A 10,746-nucleotide genomic window follows, 5' to 3' on the forward strand; every position below is an offset into this window, starting at 1 on the left:
AGAAACAGCAATAAAAGACCTCCTATCCGAGAAAAGCCCAGGACCAGATGTGTTCACTGCTGAATTGTACTAGGCCTTCAAAGCAAAACTCACACCAAAACTCCTCCAACTCTTCAATGAAATTGAAAATGAAAGTTTACTACCAAACTCCTTCTATAAGGCTATCATAACACTCATCCCAAAACCAGGCAGGGACTCATCACAGAAAGAGAACTATAGATCCATTTCTTTGATGAACATCTATGCAAAACTTCCCAATAAAATTCTGGCCAATCAAATTCAACAACTCATTACAAAAATCATACACCATGATCAAACAGGATTCATTCCAGGTATTCAAAGCTGGTTCAATATACACAAATCAGTTAATGTAGTATATCACATCAATAAGAGCAAAGATAAGAACCACATGGTTATCTCAATAGGCACAGAAAAAAATGACAAAATTCAGCACCCCTTTATGATGAAAGCTCTGGAGATGCTAGGAATCCAGGGAACATTTCTCAATACAATAAAGGCCGTGTATGGCAATCCTACAGCCAGCTTTATACTTAATGGTGAAAAGCTAAAGCCATTTCCTCTAAACTCAGGAATGAGAAAAGGATGTCCATCTCTTCATTCCTCTGCATTTTAGTATTAGAATGCCTAGCTAGAGCAATAAGACAAGATGCAAACTTAAAAGGGATCCAAATAGGGAAAGATGAAGTAAAACTCTCCTTCTTTGCAGATGACATGATCTTGTATTTAAAGTACCACATGGACTTTACTCCAAAGTTACTGGAGCTGATTTGAAACATTGGCAAATAGCAGGGTATAAAAGTAACCCTTAAAAATCAATGGCTGAGAGGGGAGTGGGGGGGGTAGGGGGGATGGGAAGGGATGGGAAGGGGAAACAAAGAAATGTACTCATTATCTTGCCCATGTAATTGTAACCCCTCTGTACGGTATTTTCACAATTAAAAAAATTCAATGGCTTCTCGTATGTCAATAATGAGAAGAGCACAACTGAAATCAGGAAAGCAACTCCTTTTGTAATAGATCCACAAGAAATAAAATACCTAGGAATTAACTAAAGAAGTGAAGGACCTCTATGATGAAAACTTTAAAAATCTGAAAAAGGAAATTAAAGCAGAACTAAGGAAGTAGAAAAACCTCCCATGCTCCTGGATAGGGAGGATTAACATCATGAAAATTGCAATACTGCTAAAGCCTAGCTACAAATTCAGTGCAATTCCCATCAATATCTCAGCTTCATTCTTCAAGAAAATAGAGGCAATCCAAAAATTCATATGGAACAATCGAAGACCCCAATAGCAAAAATAATCCTTAGCAGAAAGAACAGTTCTGGAGGAGTAACAATACCAGACTTGAAGCTCTACTCCAAGGTCATAATAATCAAAACAGCTTGGTGCTGGCACAAGGATCAATGGAATAGAACGAAGACACAGAAATGAACCCACAGATCTATAGCCAACTAATCTTTGATAAGGGAACCAAAAACTAGAATGGAAGAAAGACAGCCTCTTCAGTAAATGGTGCTGGCAAAATTGGTTAAACACCTGTAGAAAACTAAAGCTAGATCCTTATATACCAGCCTCCACCAGAATCAACTCCAAATGGATCAAAGACCCTGGAAGTCAAAGCAGACACTCTGAAAACATTACAGGATGGAATAGGAGAAACTCTAGGACTTCTTGGCACAGGCTGAAATTTTCTTAATAAAGACTCACAACAAATCAAAGAAAGGTTGGACAAATGGGATTGCATGAAATTGCAGAGCTTTTGCATGGCAAAGGACATAGCTAGTAAGATTAATAGAAAGCCCATGGATTAGAAGATCTTAACTAGCTATACAACAGACAAGGGTCTCATATCTAAAATATACTTACAACTCAACAAATTAAATCTCCCAAGAACAAATCCTCACAGAAACAACCCATCAACCAGTGGGCCAATGACTTAAAGAGACTTTTCTGAAGAGTAAATAAGAATGGCCAATAGACACACACACACACACACACACACACACACACACACACACACACACACACACACACACACGATGGAATTCTGTGCTTCCATCAGAAAAAACAACACCATCCCATTTGTTAGGAAATGGAAACACTTGGAAAAAACCATATGAAGTGAAGTAAGCCAGTCCTAAAGAAATGCAAGCCCCATGATTTACCTTATTTACAACAATTAGTATAGGTATAGGATAATCTTATCAGATGAACTGAAGAGCTCAAACGGTATGAACATATGATTATATAAGTTGATGTTAAGTGAAATCATCCCCAAGATATGGACACAAGATATCTGTCCTTGTTGTTGTTTGTAAATGTACTAGGTGATCTTTTTTGTTTCCTATATATGTTCTTCCCCCTATGCTATATCCCCTGTTGTCACTGTACTTGGTTTTGGTACACTTTGCATCTTATATATACATTTGTCAATATGGGGAGGGGAAAGGGAATAACAAAATGGTGAAATAAGGACACAGGATGACCCATTGCAACAATGATACCACAAGACAATATATTGGAAATTAACTTTACAATTTTGGGTGGGGGTTGGGGGTGGGGATGAGGTGAGGAGGAGTATGGGAGGTGGGGGAGGGAAGGGTTAGTGGGACAACATGGGAAGGGGTAACAATGATCAACAAGTAATGCCTTACTCATGTAACTGTAACCCCTCTGAACAGCATCTTTACAATAAAATTTATTAAAAATATCATGCATGGTTCTATAGATATATGGGGGCATAGATCTAGAAGTGGGTTAAAATCAGTTGTATGGTACCCAAGTCAGAATATGATCCTTGCTATGAATTATAGTTAACAGTTCTGGGATCCTGATAGCACGAAGGGTGTGGTACCTCATAGAAGCTGATGTTACCTGTTTATGGTGAAGGATTTGAAATTAAATTTTATAATTTGCCCTTTCTTTGTGAATTGTTACCATCCCAAGTTGAAAAGTTATCTTGGTTAACATGAAACATTTTGCCTTGGCTATAAATTAGAACATGATAGTTTTGAAAATGAGGCCCACTTTTGTACGTGTATAAAAATGGAAAGCATAGAGTGAACAACTGCTGGCACAATCTGAGTTGTGAAAAGGATGGAAGGTGGATGGAAGGATTTCAGAATCTAGGGCAGCACCCACAAAATCGCTTTGTGAAGTCTACATAGCTGGAAGACAGAGTCAGAAAATTACAACCAAAAACGTTTGAAGATCAACAGTCAGAAAATCCAAGCTTATAGGTCAGAAAGTTGGGATGGAAAAGCTGTAGCATAGTTTTGCTAATAAGTAGATTGCCCCTCATTAAGAACAATTGCCCACAGCTTCATCAGAGAGCTAAAATACATTTACCAAGTGTATTTTTAGTTATCTGCAAACGCATCATCCAAGTTGTCCTCACTATAGTAGCCCAGTTACAAAACTAATAGCACACTAATACCTTCCAAACCTAGTCAAATTTGAAACCATCCATTAATTTATTTTAGATGTCAGATCACCTAAAACACTTTATTTCCTTTTTTTTTTTATAGACATGGTGAAAACAGTGAGGAGTTAGAACAACAAGAGGAAAAAAGTCTAGTATTATTTTGAAAGCTTTGAGTTGCACTTAAATTTCAGTTTGGAATAACTCCTTAGCAGGTAATATGACAACCTAACAAAAATAAATCTCCTCTACCACAAACTGGAAAGAAACAGGATTGATGCTAATGAAACTGAGAAGGGAACTAAATAGACTTAGAAAAGCTTAGGATGCTGTGCCAAGCCCAAAAAGATGTGGAAACCAATCTAAGGTAATTCAGTTCATCACAAAACACATTGTCCAATTGGAGGCAGCGTGAATAATACCTTAATGGCTGTCACAATAGATCAGAACAGTCTTTCCTTTATTCTTTTATTCTGAAGCTATCTCTTTGTGTAACTTTATTTGTATAGCTAACCAGCTGAATGAAGGAACTCTGGTGAGGACTTGTGCATCATTATTGTTGCCAGGGAAACCAGGGTCTTCATTTCTAGTGGCTTTAATGGCAAAGAAAACTGGCTAAGGAGAAGGAAGGAACTTGCTAACACTGAATTTGCTGGAAATATTCAGTCTTCAGGGATCCTTTTCTGAAACTACAATTCACAATCCAATTGTAAATCTCCTTCCTCAACCTTTTTCTATCTCCTGGTTTAAATGTACTACTAAGTAGCAGTTTGAGTTTGAGTTGATACACAAAATTTTTAGCTGCAACATGGAAAAACATAACAATGAATTCCAATGAAAGCAGCACAATTTTCTTCCTGACAGTTGAAACTTGCCTTTGAGGGCAAAAGTCTACGGTTCCCATTTACAAAGTTTTTCTTTCTGAAACCAAGGAGCATCCTGGGCTTTGTGTGGCACTGTTTAATAGCTTGTAACTGTATACTCTAATTGGAAAAGAACAAAAAGAAAGAAAGAAATTGCCTGGATTAAAAAAAATCATATCATTATAGTAAAAAATATATTTTATATCAATTTATATAGAATCAACCTACTTCAATTTGAGAATCTGGGGCCGTATTTCCCCTTGAATTTGTATTTCAGTTACATGTACAGGAGATTATTTTGGATCTGAAGGCTGAAAATCAATTGTAGACTATGAATTTTATGGCAAAACAATTCAAAAAGACAATCTAAAGACAAAAATAAAAAAGAAGGAAAAAAATGAAGAAAAGTGCTAAGGATAGAGTATGTATATGCTTCTTTTATAATATAGATTTGATTTTTAACCCCTACTAGCACATAGAGAACATACTGAAGTATGTGTAAGTAAATTAAAGTAATTTTAAAATATTGATTAGTGTCTTTGGTTTGACTTTACCCACAGGTTGGAGGAGGTATAACTGAAACTGTTCTTTCAGGGTTTTTGCTTTTCCCTGCTCTTACAAAGGAATTTAACCTCTTTAAAATGCCTTTTAATCTGTTATCTTTGGTTATCCTTACTCTCTCTGCATCTGTTGTTATGTTAGACATGGTGGCACTCCCATGGAACCTTCAGGAAGACAAAGGGACCTAGTCCTTTTTGTACTTGGAGCTACTGCAGCCAGAAGATAGGCAATCTAAATGAAATCAGCTGGGTCTCTTGGCAGAGAGCCACAAAAGACAATAGGACAATAGAATTGAAAATGCGTCCCTTACAAGAATGTTCCTTAGAGAAACACCCAATTATTTATGAAATATCTTTGAGAAGATTTTTTTTTGAATAGTTGGGGTGGGTGTTACAAAAGCTCTTCTGAAGATCAATGAATAAAGGAAAACTGGGTCTCTAAAAAATTGTTTCTTCTCTTTACTTCACTACAATACAAATCAGGGAAAATAAGCATAAAGACCTTAGAAGCTGCTGAATTATACATTGAACCTTTGTGCTATTAAAAAAACACTTTTAATGCTCTTTTAAATTCTTAATAGAAAAAAATAACAGTCCCTCCCCCCACAAAATAAATGCCACTATCTTCATTTTATGTATGGGAGAGAATAAGAAAAAAGATAAATTGAAGTACCTGGAGAAATCAGAGCTAAGAGAAGACTTACTTCCTGGCCTATGACATGAAAAGATGATAGTTTTCTTTCTATAACTCCCTAACTTCAATGTCTTCAACTATCTTGAGGCAGTATACAAGAAACCTCAAAACAAAAAGAATTTTAGCATCTACTTTAGTGATAGATAATCACTTAAAAATATTAAAGTGATTTCTCTAAAGATCAGCTCAAGCTGGTGACATTGTTACATGGTAGACTGTTTTTCAGGGTTATTGAAATGTGAAGAATTCCCAAGGAAACAGGATTCTATATACACAAGTTCAGGGAGTAGAAGATATAAAGTAGCAAGTTCTTAGTGCCCCTTAAGAGATGCCAGGGAAGCACAAAACTTTTCTCACTGAAACTCACATGTTGCAGAAAGCCATCAGTATTATTATTTTGTCTATCGCAAAACATAAATGGAATAGGGAACAGGAGAAAAAGAATACTCAAGGGGAAATAATACTCAAGGGAAAAATAGACCCCCCCCACTAAACAAAAAACAAACAAAAAACAGAATCAGTGAGTTTTATTACCCTGTTCAGACTCATACAGTATCAAGCAGAATTAGAGCCAGAAGTGTGTGGCTACTAATTTTTTTTATTTGTTATAACAAAAACTTGTAGGATTCAATATGAATTCTATATTCAATATGAATGCTGTACAGTCATTTCTTTTTCTGCCTTTTTCCTAAGAATAAAAAGTAATCTCTCCAGAATATGCTAACTTAATCTTTTCTTTGACTTTTCAATTTCCATACCATCATCTCTATATCAACAGAGCTACCAGTGATGTTCTATAATTCATGGACCTTGTTTCAGAGGTACTGTTACATTTTTAATTACTATAATTCTTAACTCCAGTGAAGTGTGTTGGGATTGAGATTCCTACTGTAGGTAACATGCCGGTTATCCCTTATTTTCTGATGCTAGAATTAGAAATATCTAATGTGTCACAATAGGTGCGTGACATGTAAAAACGTTAAACCCAATATTTGAGGGGCTTGAATAATGAAGCCCTTCATACATTCAGAATATATAAAAATAAAAAGAATAGTGGTATATCTCTCACTTTAAAATAAGAATCACATTTGGGTTTCAAAAAATAAGCCAACTTAGTTAACGACAGAGAGAGAGAGAGAGAGAGAGAGAGAGAGAGAGAGAGAGAGATTAAAACCCTCTCCTGAGTGAAATGTGAAATGTGAAAGCAATGTGGATTTCATTGAAGCATCAGTTCTAATCTGTTCAGCAATGGCACCATTTTTCTCTCTTTCTCTCAACTACAGGTATGACTTTTCCAAAGTCACACTCTCTGGGAAGTGTGTAGGGTAGTGAAGGGTAGGGTAGATTTTCTAGAGAATAGGGCCTGACTTTAGTGGAGGGAACGTTGATGTATGTAGCCCTCATGATTCAGAGTATAGTGATCAACACATATTCTACATTTAAAACTGCTTCTTTAATTGACTGCTTCTTTATTCTGACTAAAATTAAATGAAATGGAAACATTCCATGAAACAAGGACATGTAATCTTTGCTTTCCCTGGACAGATATTAAAAATCCCCATTCTTGGTATGGAGAAGCATGATAATTGTATGGAATATCACAAGAAGGCCATATGACTTGGAAGCCATTAGCCTTGGATACAACAGATAGCTGTTAGTCCAAGTTGAATTCAGAATTCTGGTTCCATTATACTAGTTTAAAGTCAACCCATTAAAACTATGTCCCCAAGTCTATGAACAAGATCTCAGGAAAGACACTGAGAAAACTAATCGATGTCTTGTTATAGGAATAAGATATTGCCCTAAATTGTTTTATATCATTGGTAATTTAAAAACCAAACATATGTAAAGATAAGAAGTTTTTTTTTGATCACAGCCATAATGTATTTATAATGGTATGAGTTACACCACCTATTCATTCCTATTAGAAGAAAATAAGGAAGGACCCTAGGGAAAACAATGTTTATCTTTTACTTTATTTCTTTTAAAAAACTGTTGTACATCTATGGTCCAAACATTAATTTTTTTACTTACCCCTGAATAGATATAAAACTTCCATCTCCAATGAAGTAAGCATTGACCTTCTTTTAATATTGCACTGACTAAGAAATGGAAGGGCTATTGGAGCAGTTGACCATATTGCCTAGCAGGGTTGCTCTTGAGGAAAGGCAGGGCCAGTGCTTTAGAGAAAGACAAACAAGAATAAAAGGAAAACTCCTACTTTCTTTAGTGGTTTACATCCTAGTCTTTCAAGCCATTCAAACTATGTGTAGTGGAAAAATATAAGTATTACCTAAAATTGAGAAGAACATTTGAAATTAAATGGATACCTATTTTGTTTAAAACCTTGGCAACTTTTCTTTAAAATCTCATAGAAGTCAAGGGAATTGTGCTTCTAGGAGAGCATCTGTAACTTTGGAGCCAGATAATATAAAAGTGATTTTTTTGAGGAATAAAAAAGAGTGAGTTGAATCCATGAAACTAAATGGCAACTTCCATAAGGAGGTTAAGGATGATCAACCACTGAAACAAATACTTTCAAGTCCAACTCTGGAGATTCCAGTTTTATATTTCCCAAACATCTCTCACTGACATCATATTTATCTTACCATTTGTATTAAACAATCTCTAGTGCAAATGAAATATCATCTGAACTGCATCTTTCCTCCATACCAATAGGATCCCAAATGCAAGTCATTCCAGGTATACTTGACACGGCTGATTTAAATAAACAGCCTTAAATATTGAGCATCTCTATTATTCTGGAAACTCTTGATGGAAGGCCAGATATATTCTCTCTACTAAAATGGTCTTTTATGCTCTTTCCTATATGTCATTTTTTGAAGGCCAAATATGGGATACTATATTCTGAGCTGTGATTCTATGGGGTGACTTAAAATGGAAGCTTATTTGTAAAGGGTCAAACCTATATATAACTGTGTTTTGTGAGCTCCAGGTACCACAAAATGTAAAACCTGTAATAACTGCTAAATAAACCCCATCTTCCAGGAATATGAGGAAGTTCAATCCACAGGAATAGCAACTGAAAATGAAAAGAACTTCTTGATGACCACAAAGAGTGAGATAATGTATTAAATAGCTGATACAGCTTTTTATGGGTCTCTACTATTTTCTAATGACTCTACCAAAATAAAGCAATGTGCCTGTCTTTTCATTACAATATCAAGATTGAAAGCTGCCAAGCAGTATCCTTAAAAGTGAATGATGTTAAAAGAAATGTGAATCAACAACACTGAGATTCTACCTCACCTCAGTCAGAATGGCTACAATCAAGAACTCTAATAACAACAGATACTGGAGGGGATGTGGCCAAAAAGTAACCCTACTGCATTGTTGGCGGGAGTGTAAATTTGTTCAATCACTTTGGAAAGCAGTATGGAGGTTTCTCAAAAGACTCCACATAGAGCTCATCTATGACCCAGCAATCCCACTTTTGGGCATTTACCTGTTTGGCTATACTAAAGTTACCAGCACAGCTATGTTTATTGCAGCATTATTTACCATAGCTAAGATATGGAACCAATCCAGATGCCCCTCAGTAGATGCATGGATCAAGAAAATGTTGTGTGAGTGTGTGTGTGTATACATATATAATGAAATTCTATGCCTCCATCAGAAAGAATGACACCGCCCCATTTGTTAGGAACTGGAAAGACCTGGAAAATATTATATTAAGTGAAGTAAGCCAGGCCCAAAGAAATATAGGTCCCATGGTTTCTCTTATTTGTAATAACTAGTACAAGTCTAGGACAAACAGAAAAGGTAAAAAGTTATGTACTTATGACCATATAAGATGATGTTAAGTGAAATGAACCCCAAGATAGGGACACAACTGTTTTTTTTTCTTGCTATTGTTTTTAACGTATTTAAAATGTACTATGTGATTTTTTTGTATGCTCTTCCCCCCACAGTATAACCCCTGTTTTCACTGTATTTGATGTCAGTGCCCTGCATCTCATATATACATTTTTCTAGTTTGGGGAGAGGAAGGAAAATAACAAAATGCTTAAATAAGGATACAGGTTGACCCATTGTAACTATGAGATGTACAAGACACTATGTTGAAAACGAACTTTACAACTTGGGTGGGAGAGGGAGGAGGTGGGGAGGTAGGGAGGGAAGAGATGGTAGGGAAGGGGAAAAACAAAGCAGGAGGTAACAATGCTCAATAGGAAATGTACTCATTACCTTACTCATGTAAGTTGTAACCCCTTTGTAAAGTATTTCTACAATAAAAACATATAAAAAAGTGAATGATGTGTTTGAAATGATTTGCCTAAAACTCAAGCAAAGCAGAACTCTTTGGGGAGCCCTGGTGTTGCCACAAAGAAATAGCAATCATGCAATTAGAGGCTTGATTCTCAGTACAGGACTTACCATGTACATTAAGAGGCCACAGATAGAACAAACAAGTCATCAACTAAAAGTTAAGGCATTTTGGGCATTAAATGTGTTTGTAAAGCTAGTAGCTCTTCAATTGCAAAGGCTCGGTGATGAGCAATAAGGTATTATTCTGTGGTAGAAAGAATTGCTCTCTACCTGTACTTTGATTTGTTCCTCATGAGGGTATTAAAGGAAAAAAAAGGAAATAAATATCTACTATGACTGAAGTGCTGGCTAGCCACACACACTCTCTCTATCCTTTCTATTGGTACACAAGCACAATCTTAAACAAATTATTTTAAAGATGAGTAACTTGAGATTCAACATTCTCTTGAATGGTAGAAGAAACTAAATGGAAGCTCAGGTCTGTTGGAGTCTATGAAACCGGACACGGAAATTGCTTCTTTCCTTTGCACTCCTCCCATCTAGAATTGAGGAGCACTCTTCTTCCCCTTGAATCTGAGCTGGCCTGGCCACATGACTGATCTAGCTAATAAGTGACGCTCTGGGACTTCAGAATCCAGATCTTAGAACCTTTGCAGCATTTGCTTTCAACCCAGATGAGAGAAATCATGTAAAGGAAAACTACATGGTTGAGAGAGGGAAACTTGGAGAATAAGAGCTCCTGGTAAGATGTCCTCACCAAAACAAGGAGAAACAGATATATAAGCCATTTCCATAAAGCCCTTCTCCAAATGGCATATTAATGGGCAAAATTATTCTAAGCCATTAAATTTTGGAGAGGTTTTAGAAAACAATAGATCACTGAAGAAATATTCGC

This window comes from Dipodomys spectabilis, unplaced genomic scaffold (assembly GCF_019054845.1).
Source record: "Dipodomys spectabilis isolate Male_0828 unplaced genomic scaffold, ASM1905484v1 ptg000006l, whole genome shotgun sequence".
In the NCBI taxonomy this organism is placed as follows: Eukaryota; Metazoa; Chordata; class Mammalia; order Rodentia; family Heteromyidae; genus Dipodomys; species Dipodomys spectabilis.